The 13,196-nt window shown below is 35.2% G+C and overlaps 1 pseudogene; it reads right to left on the bottom strand.

Moving 5' to 3' along the window:
• Positions 1-286: 286 nt before the first annotated feature.
• Positions 287-10,210, bottom strand: LOC120313529 (annotated as a pseudogene).
• Positions 10,211-13,196: the final 2,986 nt, after the last annotated feature.

Genomic DNA, 13,196 nt, shown 5'->3' with positions numbered 1-13,196 from the left:
ATAGATGCAGGTAGGCATCAGCAATAAGGACAACTATACCCCAGTATAGTTCCACTATTAACTAAAGGCAATAGAGAAAGCCATATAAGAAAATCTCATGCTAGGACTTGTAAAAAAAATGTTAAGTGTGTGTAGGAATCAACTGGACATCAAATATCAAAATTCTAGTGCATTTGGCTTCATTTGCGGAATCAAAATACAAATTATAATAAGAATTTCAGAGAGACATACTATTAACAGTTTTCTGCAGATTCTATTATACTTAACATTAGCACAGAATTTACTGTTGCTGTCTTCTGTGATCTTTAAAAAGTTACATAAAGGTTACAAAGTTACATAAAGACCATTCTTGGAAGGTCATCTCTGATTCAAGCCATTTGAAGGTATGCATCACATGTTATTTTCTTCCACTGAGCTGGAAATAGGCTTAGGATCCTCCTGAATAGCCCAGCAGAACTCAAAGGGCAGTTTTTCCATCCTCTCCTTAAAGACACGATCAAACTTTTTACTTTGGGCAACAGTCATGGTTTTCTTCCAGTCCCCAACAATGCCTAGGAAACAGTGGTAAAAAAATTTCAACAGTTTTTGTATTCAGTTAAACTAGAGGCTATTTATGTTACCCTGTCACCAAAATGTTTGTTCTTATACTGGTATGTGATTACATTTGGGTAGGGATGTATATATGTAACACTTCATGGTTTCAGGAGGGGGCTATAAAGATGAAGATCAAAAGACTTTCAGATATGGTTTCCACCCTGCATTTACCTTGCTTACTATTGGTTTCTTGGAGCTTGAGAATGAGGATAATGGTTTGCAAAACATGATTAACTTGGAACATTGCACATTTCTCCATTATCAGAGGAATATTTAGCCACCTCCTTGTCGATCAAACAGTTCTTACAAATCTGCATTGATAGTTTTTGGGCAGGAAGCTGTTACCTTACTATTTTAACTAGTGTAGAGGGATTACAGAGGGAAGACTTGATAGAAGGGCAAAGATATCTCTACCTAGAAGATGTTGAGTAATTCCCCTGCCATAGGTATCTCTTTTTTTATTATTGAAAATTTTTAAAAGTTTTACAAATAAACAACAAAAACAAAACAAAACAACCCTCGCCCAATCCCTCCCAAACCCACCCCTCCCTCCCCCTTCCCCAAGCTTCCCAGAACTGAATATAGGCCCATTTAAAAAAATTTTTTTAAAAAAAACCTAAACAATTTTTCACAACTTATAAAATAATTAATAATAAAATATTTATGATATAAGCATTAAAAAATACTTAAAAAAAGAGAGGAAAGAGAGAGAGAAAGAAGAAGAAAAAGAAAGAAAGATAAAAGATAAAAGAAAAAGAGAAGAAAGAAAACAAAAGACAGAAAAAGAAAAAAAATATAAAATATCAAAAAAAAAATTTTAATAAAAGTTATAAAAAAGCTAAATGGTATTTTTCCATATCCAAATTATATTGTATAAAATTTATCCATTTTTCCCATACAACAAAAAAATTCTCTTGAGATTGCTCCTTTAAAAAAGCCGAAATCTTTGCCATTTCCACCAAATAAGAAACTTTATAAAACCACTCTTGTAAGGTAGGCAGAGATTCCTTCTTCCAATATTGTCCTACTAACAGCCTTGCGGCTGTAATCAAATTTAACATCAATACAACTTCCTTAGCATCACAATCAATAACAATACCTAATAAAAATAATTGCGGGGTAAATTTTACCCTCCTTCTAAAGATTCTTTGAATATTCCACCATATCTTAATCCAGAAAGCTTTTATATTTTTACACGACCACCAAATATGATAATAGGTAGCATCCAAACATCCACATCTCCAACATTTAGGCTGTAGATCAGGGTACATAATAGACATTTTTTGTGGATCAAGGTGCCATCTATAAAACATTTTATAAAAATTCTCTCTTAAATTCTGCGCTTGTGTAAATTTAACATTCCTCACCCAAATAAGTTCCCAAGTATCCAATGAGATTGGTTCACCAATATTTTGTGCCCATTTAATCATACAATCTTTAATTAATTCAGGTTCTGAATCCATTTCCACTAGAACCCCATAAACCCTCTTAATGTGAGTTTGTTTTTGATCCTTTACTTGTTTAAAAAGATTTTCATCTTCTCTAAGCCAGCCCACATTACAATCCATCTTCCATCTGTCCACTATTTGTCTATATTGAAACCATGAATAGATAATATTTTCATATGCTAAGTCTTCCAAAGATTTTAACTGCCAGCTCTGACCATCCCATTTAAGTAATTGTGTATAAGAAACCCTATCCATTTTAACTCCTCTCTTTATCCCCTCTATTGCATGCCAAGGTATGGCCCATAAGGGTATTTTAAAATCACTCTTATAATACTTCCTCCAAACCCTAAGTAAAGAAATCCTTATAATATGTGATTTAAAAGCTCGATCCACCTTTTTATTAAAAATTAAGTAGGCATGCCATCCAAAAAGTAAATCCCAACCCTCCAAATGGAGTATGTCTACATTTGTTAAATTTACCCAATCACTAATCAATGTTAAAACCACAGCATCATAGTATAATTTCAAATTTGGTACCTTGAGTCCACCTCTCTCACGGAAGTCTTGCATAATTTTAAGTTTTACCCTTGGTTTTTTCCCTGCCCAAATAAATTTGTTAATACCTTTCTGCCATTCATTTAAATTAAGTTCATTCTTTAAAATAGGTAACATTTGAAACAAAAAAAGAAATTTTGGTAGAACGTTCATTTTGATAACTGCAATTCTACCCATAAGAGATAGCTGTAATTTATCCCAATTCTTTAAATCCTTCTGTACCCCAATCCACAACGTTTCATAATTATTTTTATACAATTTTACATTAGAAGCAGATAATATAACCCCCAAATATTTTACCTTATCAACAACTTCAAAATCTGTTAAATTAACCAAAGTCTGTTTATCACAATTAGTCATATTTTTAGGTAATATTTTAGTCTTGTTATTATTAATTTTAAAACCCGAAACAGACCCATATTGGTGAATCAATTGTAGTAATTTTACTACCGAGTAAGTAGGTTGAGACAAAGTAACAACCAAGTCATCTGCAAAAGCTCTTAACTTATATTCTTTTTTATTAACTTCTATTCCTTTTATTTCTTGCGATTCCCGAATTTTAATCAACAAAATTTCCAATGTTAAAACAAACAATAACGGAGATAATGGGCATCCCTGTCTTGTACCTTTTTCTATTGTAAAAACCTCTGACAAACCTCCATTGACAATAAGTTGAGCAGTCTGTTTTTGGTATACGCTAGATAAAGCTTGTAATATATTTTGTCCAAAATTCATCTCCTTAATTAAACTTAACATAAACTGCCAATTCAGCTGGTCAAAGGCTTTTTCAGCATCCAAAAATATCAGCCCTGCAGAGACTTGGTTGTTTTTATCTAAATATTCTAATAAGTTAATAATTTGTCTAACATTATTTTTCATATACCTTCCAGTTATAAAACCCGATTGATCCTTATGTATAAGCTGCTGCAGAACCCCCATAAACCTATTAGCTAAAATTTTTGCAAAAATTTTATAATCCACATTTAAGAGAGATATAGGCCTATAATTCTTAGGCAAGGTGAGAACTTGATCCTCTTTTGGAATCAAAGATATAAAAGCATTGCGCCATGACGGAGGAATCTCTAAACCCTGTAATATATTGTTAAAAAGCTCGCATAAAGGTTGAATCATCTCTTCTACTAAAGTTTTAAAATAAATAGATGTCAAACCATCTGTACCCGGCGCTTTGCCTAATTTTAATTGCTTAATAGCTGTCACAATTTCCTCATTAGTAATTAAACCATTAATCTCTTTTTTTGATCTTCTGTTAATTTAGGAAAATTAGCTTTACTTAAATAATTATTTATATCTATAGTTTGTACATTAGTACTCTTATATAATTTCTGATAATAATCTAAAAAAGATTTCTTAATCAGTTCTTTCTGATAAACCAATTTACCATTATAATTTATTTTATCTATAATTCTCTGTCTCTGTTTCTTTCTTAACTGATAAGCCAACCATCTCCCTGGTTTATTAGCATTACAAAATGTGTTTTGTTTCATAAACATTAAATTAGTTGTAGCTTGATCAGCCATCAACATATTAAATTGTGTTTTTAACAATTTTATAGCTTCTTTCAACTTTTCATCTAAAGGATTTGAAATTAAAAGCTTCTCTTTTAATTTGATCTTATCTTCCAATTCTTTACGTTTCTGAATCTGCTTTTGTCTATGAAAATTATTCATTTTTATCAAAATTCCACGCATAAAGGCTTTACTTGCATCCCATACCATTGACATTGATGTTCCTTTATACATGTTTAAAGCAAAATAATCCTTTAAGCATTCCTTTAATTTTTGAACATTTTTTTCTTGTTTAAATAAATTCTCATTCAACCTCCAGGATCTCCTCTCCTCTTTCTCGGCAACCAGTTCCATCCAGACTGGACTATGATCCGTCAATGACCTAGGAAAAATTTTTACATTCTTCACCCTATTATATAAATCTGTTGTAATCAGGAAGAAATCAATCCTTGAAAAAGATTGGTGTCTATCTGAAAAAAAGGTAAAGTCTCTTTCCTCTTGATTACGTTCACGCCAATAGTCTCTCAATTCCCAGTCTTCTTTCAAATCAAAAAAGGCTTTAGGTAGTTTAGCCTGTTTAAAAAAGGTAGAAAAACCTTTTTTGTCCTTTTGTGTATCCAAAACACCATTCCAGTCTCCCATTAATATCACAGACCTATAATCCAACAAAGTTATTTTCTGATGTAACAACCTGTAAAATTGTTCCTGTTGCTGGTTTGGTGCATACAAACCCACTATAAGTATTTTCTTACCATATAAGCCAAGTTCAATCATAACATATCTTCCTTGAGGATCTGATTCTACCAGGCAGGCTGGTAGACTTTGCTTAACATAAATAACCACACCCCCTTTTTTCCCAGGGGCAGGAGATGCAAAATGAGATCCCAAGCAAGCATTAGCTAAATATTTTTGGTCTTTATGTAAAATATGAGTTTCCTGCAAACAAATAATATCATTATTATGTTGCTTTAAATAATGGAAGATTTTCTTTCTCTTCTGGGGGGAATTAAGACCGTTAACATTCCAGGTCAGGAACTTTGCCATCTCCCTCAACCAGGAGCCTGGAGAAGATTCCCTCGAGATCTGCCACTGAAGAATGTGTTGCAGAACTTTTGGGTCTTGCTCCTCCCACCGGCATCGAAACAATCTGATGAGAAGATTCTTTAGCTTCTTTCTTCTGTTGTTCCTTCTCCTTACGTTTATGTGCTGCACGAGTCATTCTCTGTTCTTTAACCTCTGCTTGACGCATCCATTCCACCTGCCCAGCAGCCATCAAACCTAGTCCTTCAGACTGCTGTTCCACCTCTTTGTCACTCAAGGCTCTCTGAATCATAAATGAAGATGAGCCTGCTCCCAGGACTGTATTATAAAATTCTTTAGTGTTAGCTACCGTGTTAAGTCTATAACGTGTCCCCGCATGGCTCAAAACAATACCCATCGGAATCTCCCATCTAAATGGCATCAATCTTGTTTTAAGTTCATTAGCTAAAAAAGCAAAATCTTTTCTGCTTCTTAAAATTTTGGATGGGATTTCCTTTAAGATGATGACATCTTGGGCAGCAATCTGGAATCTCTTGTTATAAAAAGCTTGTAAAATCTGATTGCACAGAGACTTCTTAGCAAAGTAAATCACCACATCTCTTGGCAGATTCTTCTGTTTCGCAATCCAAGAGTTAACTCTGTAGATTTTTTCCACTTCTCCACGTAGTTCATCTTTATCTATATTCAAAACAACAGCTAGATCATTGATCACCATCTCCATCAGATCTTGATTCATGTCTTCTTTAAGACCCCTAATTCCCTGTCTATACTGAAACATAAGAATATCATCTTGTGAAGTTTCCATCTTTTTTTCCATATCTTGGAATTTATACTCAAGAAAATCTACTTTTTCTTCAACTTCTTCCACTCTGGAGTCCAGCTTCACGACCACAGAAGCCAATCCAGATAAGGCTGAAACTATATCTTGCCTCAAAATAGCATTATTCTGTACAAAAAGCTCCTTAATTTCTTTCTTAATTTCCTCCTTACTTTCAGACTTGCTCTGTTCAAGAAGTTGCTTCACTTCCTCCCTAAATTGAGACACAGCATTTCCCATTATGTCTTTAATGTCTTGTACAGACGAGCCTGATGGGGGAGGAGAAGGTGGAGATGTAGCCTTAGGTTGCTGCACCGGTGGTGTTATTTTAAGTTGTTGTTGAACAGTTGCAATAACAGGGGAGGAAATCACCTTAGAAACTATAGCAGCTGGTTGTCTCTTTGAAGCCATTTTTTAAAATTAATCTCTCTTTCTTTCTTCTTAAAAAAAATGCTTAAATCTTTACAAATAAAAAAGACCAGGAAAAATACAATAAAAATAAAAACTTACAAAGCACTTTGAAAGAAAAAAGAAAAAGAAACTTAAAAGGAAAAAAGAAAAAGCAATGCTAAGCATACATTTCATTTAGTCCGTCTTTTCTTTCTGGAGATAAAAAAAAACTTTCAAAGCGCCATTTTACTTTCACTCTCACTCTCACTTTCCGCCCAAAGGAAAAAAAAATAAAAAAAAGAATCAACATAAGCTAAAAAGAAAATTAGAAAAAAATAGATCTCTAACTCTAAATAAAATCCTTTAAACAGTTCTGTCCGCTTTAAAAATCACTCACCAGAAAGCTTTAAGCGCGGAGATGGTAGCGGCGTTTCACTTTGCTTCCGAAGAAACAAAGATAGCTGAGAGACGGAGAAGGCACGAACTCCAAGGGAGCACTCTTTCTACCCCCCCCCAAAAAGAAATCCAGGGAAGATTAAGAGGTTCTACCTCTATTCATGCAGTCTCTACCCCTTCCCTTCGCCCGGGAAGGGGATTTCGAACCGCGGGCCAGCTGATGTACGCTGTGCTCCACGGATCTGACACCATCTCAGGAGGACGGCTACAAGGTAGCCGCCATCACCATCGCTAGCCACCAGAAGCTCCCCCATAGGTATCTCTTATTGGGAAGTCATAGAACTAATGGTTACCAGTGAGGTTCAAATAATCTTGAATTCACCCTATTGGAACTGGCCCCATGATTAAGTGAAATGACTGATGGTTCTTTGAGTATTGTCTATGTCTGTATAGGTTAAAGGAGGCAGTTCTAAGACTGGAAGACCGTACCCCAGGTGGAGAGTGGAAAAGCTGTGTCTCTACCACCAAAAAGTGGCCAATGTCACCTAGAACGATCCCACTCCCAAAGGATCATTAGACTATGCAAACAACACATTATTCATAGAAACAATCAAATTATATTCATGCCCAAAATTTGTCAGGATGAAAAAGAGGACACTACCTTAACATTGGTACAGCTAAGAAAGACATATGAGTGCCTCAGATGCATGCTGGCAATCAGACTAATGCAAAATCATGGAGAGTCAGTAGAAAGAGAGAGGATGTAAGGACATGTTTATACAATTTAAAAAGTGCCTTTCAGATGAAGGCAGTAATTCTGGTTTCAGATGAAGCCTGCCATATTCCACAATATGCCTCAGGAATATGAATTACTACCGAGTTACCTTTGCGAAGAAAGTCCCCTTTGCTGAAATCTATCTGATCAGAAGGGATGAATGTGTTCTTTGCTCTAGAATCCATTTTCATATGATCAAATGTAGCTTTATCCACCACATCATCCACCTCCTTTTCACTTAGTTCTTTTCCTAGGAAGCTGCATATTTTCAGTACAGACCTTCTCAGATCCTGCAATTTGATACAGCTTTATATTAGGCCATCCACAGCAATAGAGAAAAGATGGAGAAGTTTGTTGATGTCTGACATATATTTTTATATGCCACAATTTTTCTAAGATTCAGAGTCTTACATTTTTAGCAATTTTGCCCGCATTAGAGGCTGGCCAGTTGTCAAATCAGATTAAATAAATGCCTTGGCCTCTCTTGAAAATGATGGCTGCAGTTGAGTTGAATCAATTTCTTTTGAGCCAAAACAGGAAAATATTAAATGAGACTTTGGCAAAAAAATTTTTTGCTGAATTAGAAATCCATTGTGCTTATCTACTAAATCAGTAACTCCATCAAAGAATAAGGTCAACTTAATTTTACCTGATTTGTTTGCAACTACAAGCTGGATGCTGTAATTTCTAACATGTCTAGATAAGTATTTACAAATCCACTGTTTGTTAATCTGATGCCAAGGTGGCAGCAGTCTAATTTTCTGGATCCTCCTCCTTTCTTTTGAAGAAGGGGCACTTAATTTTCTTCAAAAACCCCACCAGTCCTCCAAGATTTCACAGAAATAACCAAGAGTGGTTCTATAATCATCCCTGTAACTTCCTTCTGCGATATTTAGTTACTCTAAACATTTCTAAAGCTAACTAGTCATATTGCACTGCATGACATGTATACAACTTACCTTTTTCATTTCTTCATAAGAAAGGAAGAGAATATTGAAATTAATTTTATGAGTGCACCAGCCTTCTATATGGTCTAGCCACAAACTATTACCCACTGATAGGGGAGAAATGAATTTAGCATAAGCATGAGAGCAGTCTTAAAAGTAAGCCGATTCAGTTCAAGTTCAGTGTTCCAACTGACAGATTGTCTTAGGGATACTGTATATTCTTAATGCTTGAATTTCCTCCATTTATCCTTATGAGCCAGGAGGCCTTCAGATCAAAGCATGATTGAGGGGGGGCACCCTAATAACACTGGATGTGTAGTGGAGAGACAAGGAATGGGAGCCATAATAAATGTGGTTGAATACTCTCACTTGTTAAGGGGGGGGGGACATTCTGTCAAGATATCCCTATTTTGTTTTGTTTACTTTTGCTTTTCCTTATTTGGATCTTTGGAGCAATCTGGGCTATTTTTAAATTTCTGCAAATTTATTTATTTTTATTTATTTGTATTTCATCTTTATTGTTTTTTCAAATAACTTTATTGTTTTTACAAAGAACATATCCAACACACCTTCTTCCTCATATTGTCCCTCACAACAGTCTTGTGAGTAGTGTTGGGTTGAGAGAGAGTGATTGTCACAAAGTCACCCAGCTGGCTTTCATGGCTAAAGTATGACTAGAATTCACAGTCTCCTAACCTTGGCTCTTTTATGATTCGTGGACTTCAACTCCCAGAATTCCTGAGCCAGCCATGCTGGCTCAGGAATTCTGGGAATTGACATCCACGAGTCATAAAAGAGCCAAGGTTGCCTACCCCTGCACTAGACCAAATATCAAATATCAGACTTATTCCGATTAGGTCTCTTCTGTTATCAACGCTTAAATGCTGCTCATGGAATTACACTTTTAGATATTTAGATATTTTGGTTCTTTAGATATTGCATTTAAAAAAAAAACAGGTCAAGCTTTCAAATGAATATTGATTTTTGTTAATTTTAGATTCTGTCCATCTATTCCCAACACAATCACACCCCGATTTTATACCACCAAACAACTACACTCCATCTTTCTCAATATTAAATGAATCCCAGTATTTCTTGTCCCTGTCTTTTAATAAACTGTCTTCTCTTGCCTTGCTTGCCTTTCCCAGTCACTTTTATATCATGAGTTGTCCTAGGACTCCTGTATTCTTCTCCACAATGCATGTTTGTCTAGAATTTATACAAATTACTGAATGAGTGAATCCTTATTCTTATTTTAGGGGAGAGGGTGGATTCTTTGCTCTATGTGGGAAGTGCATTGAAATATATTAATACTTTCTTGTCCAAGACAAAAAAAATGACATGGCATTATCATAGTCAAGATCTTCTTACTTTGCCAACAAAAAACTTTTCCAAGAATGTATCAAAGTCTTTTGGAGTTTCTATTGTGACTGAAATTTTGTGAAAATGATACATAGAAGTCCTTTGGATTTCTAAACACATAAATAATCTGTAGCAGAAAGATGATAATACCCAAGTAAAAAAAAAATAAACAAAAACAAGAAAAAAGACAGACTGCTAGCATACAGTGAGTGCATCAATTAACTCTCATATAATCATGTAACAGGCACCATTTTATCATGGGATCTTGAAGCTTGTTGACAAAACAATGTTTTGAGGGCCTTCCAGAAGGCCAACAGGGCTGGGGCCACCTCACCTTGGGGAGAATGATGTTTCATAGGGCAGGGAACATAGCAGAAAATGCTTTCTACTTTCTACTTACTATGTACGCCTGTAAAGGGGGGCCAAAATGTGTGACTTACCTTAATAAATGACGTGCAGGTTGAAGAGCAGAGAAAAAGAATCGCGGGGCATTGTTTTTGATTTTTAAGTGGGGGGAGCTGAATGAAAATCTTTGAAAAGCTTTTTACTGATTATCTGACTCCCTTTATGACCCAACGTCTGCCAGGGCAATGTGTTATGTGTTTTAAGCCTTAACTTGCTTTGTGGAGGGGGGTTGTTGTTTGTTTCAGCTTCCTTCATCTCCCCTCCCCCAGTATAAAATGTCATTCCACCCCTTCCAGCCTTCTTATGGATACATGCTAAACTGTGATTCTGCACAGTCATGTTTATGACAGGCATGCCCTGGGAACATCAGTCGTGTCAGAATTCATCTTTGGGCCTCCTTAAAGTGAATCTGCACACGTGCTGAGTTCTAGATATGTCAGCTACAGGCTGCTGTGAAGTTCATCGGTATAAACTTCTGTGTGCTTTTGAAAATAATATGGCAGCCTCAGAATCCAAAGTGTTTAATAAAGATTCTGCAGATCATTTTGCATCGTCAGACCTCACCAACATGTGAGGCAACTCAGGGCCTTTGCTAAGAGAATGCAACAAAACCTGTTGTTGGAGTTTTGATAAAGAAAATGATGTCTTCAGACTTATTTTGTATGGATGTTGTAAACCACATTGTAACTGTAGTGATTAGAGCAGTGGAAAACAGAGAACATATTCTGTAATTCTCACTAGACAGACTGTGAAATGGCGAATGGTCCATCTTTAGTCCCCAGGAAAGGACATAGAATGAATAACTGGTTTTTATTTATAGTTATGTAAACGCCAGTGGTGCAGGTAGCACACTAACAGGATATGTTTTATATTTTACAATCTATGAATCAACATTCCCTTGACAGTGATCAGTCAAACACCCTATTTTTATATTCCTATAAAAATTGCACTATCACAAATCTTCTGATTTTTGTGATCTAGAATATAACCACAATTCTGTTCTATCAGAGAACATGTTATTTCCGTAGTGAGTTAAAGAAATGTAATTCAAGTGAAGACCAATTTGCCTGAAATTGTTGGCATGAACTGCAGGGTACAAACTGTTCAGAAAGGCCAATTTATTTTAGTGCATAATAGCATGTTATGACACCTTAACATCTGACATTAATAATGATAATGAGAGATTTTTTTCCAATGGCCTAAATATACTATTCTGAACTCCAAATTATCAATAAAATAATATATTAAAGGACAATGTATATCATTTGTGGTTGGTGTTTTTATGGTATGAATCTCTTCTTTCAGGAAAGAAGGAACCAACGATGAAAGCCTTCTCAAATGCATTTGGATGAAAATTAGAGAAAAATAAATGACATTGCTATAGGTGCATATTACTGGTCATCCAACCAAGCAGAGGAAATTGATGATTTTTTTCCTTAATGAGTTAGCTAAAATATGCAGAAAACACACAGCTGACATTCATTGGGAGACAAACTATAGCAAGTGGAAGATCAAACAGGTTCCTGACATATCTAACACTTTTGTTGCCCAAAAGATAGAGGAAGGAATAACAATGATAATGTGTGCCAAGAAACTCCATACATTGCAGTGATTAAAATGAATAGAAGGGGGGGGGGGAAGGAACATGGGAGAAAAAAGGAAAAAATAAGCTCCATATGATATCAAATGAACATTCATTCAGCTCTTAAACTTATTAAATGGTATAGAAACCTCTACATTTTGACTTAGCCCATGCAACAATATCAGTGGGTACTAGTTACAATTATTGAATGTAGATATATATAATCAAATGTGTTATCTCGAGTATTTTTTCCCTAACATCATCTCTTTTTTAAAAATCTACCAATACAAAATTAGTATATCCAAGAAAAAAGGTGCTGTTCCAAAAGGGTTTTTCATTCATCATTTAAGCAGCAGTTGTTTGTTGATGAAAAAATAATTGATTAGCATATTTTTGTTCTCTCCTCATTACAAAAGACATTTCTCCTGATTCCAAAGTGTTTGTTCATCTTGGAAAATATTTAAAAAATCATTCTGGTATATCCTGACTCATTTGGGTTGATAAATCATAGGAAGTTATGCATATCTATACAGAAAATGCATAAGTATATTGTAACAGCTTAAACTACACATGATTTAGTTGTATGGTATATTTCTGCTCTGCTTTCTCCTGGAGAGGTTCCTGCATATTCCCATTCTGAGTAGGCTATATTTCTTGTATATCCCAGATGAATTTGAGAGGTATATCCTTCATTTGTGCCTCAACAATATTGTCAAACCCTTCATTCTGAGATACTGTCATAATATTCTTCCAGTCTCCAACAATTTCTGATGGAAAAAAAAAACAGATTGAAAATCTGATTATTGATCCTAGCCTGCAGTGTGTTCTCCTGAAAGGAGCGCCAGCGTTGATGGTCCTGTAGGATGGTCCTATCACTGCCAGCGCTAGTCACCTCTTTGGCCCTGCATATCTGGTGCAATTTCTGGAACCGCTGTTCTGTCTTCCCACAAGATCCAACTGATACCTTTATCACCTCATAGCACATTCATTCATCAGGCAGTAAGTAAAAGAGCAGATTTTGGACTCAGCAATATTTACAACTGAGGTTTTTATAGTAACATGTTACCTTGGAGAATTTTTCAGCAGAAAGAGGATATATAAGCATAAATAAAAGCAAATGGTTCTTTGCTTAATAACAGAACCCTGTTCTTGTACAAGAGATCCCAAAATGGACTCTTACTGCATTATTGGGTCTGGAAGTAATATTTATACTTATATAAGAGTCATAGGATTGCACAACTTAGCATAGCCCAAACAGTTTAATGCATGTCCACACCTCAATATTGGTACATGAAATGATAAGATCCAAAGTGAAAGGACTATTTTGGTTTACCTAAATGCAAGCTGATTTTCTGAGT

This window comes from Crotalus tigris, unplaced genomic scaffold, assembly GCF_016545835.1.
Source record: "Crotalus tigris isolate CLP2741 ecotype Arizona unplaced genomic scaffold, ASM1654583v1 scf7180000018691.1937549, whole genome shotgun sequence".
NCBI classification, from domain to species: domain Eukaryota; kingdom Metazoa; phylum Chordata; class Lepidosauria; order Squamata; family Viperidae; genus Crotalus; species Crotalus tigris.
Note: the sequence above shows the minus strand (reverse complement) of the source record. Positions and strands in the feature narration are given on the sequence as shown.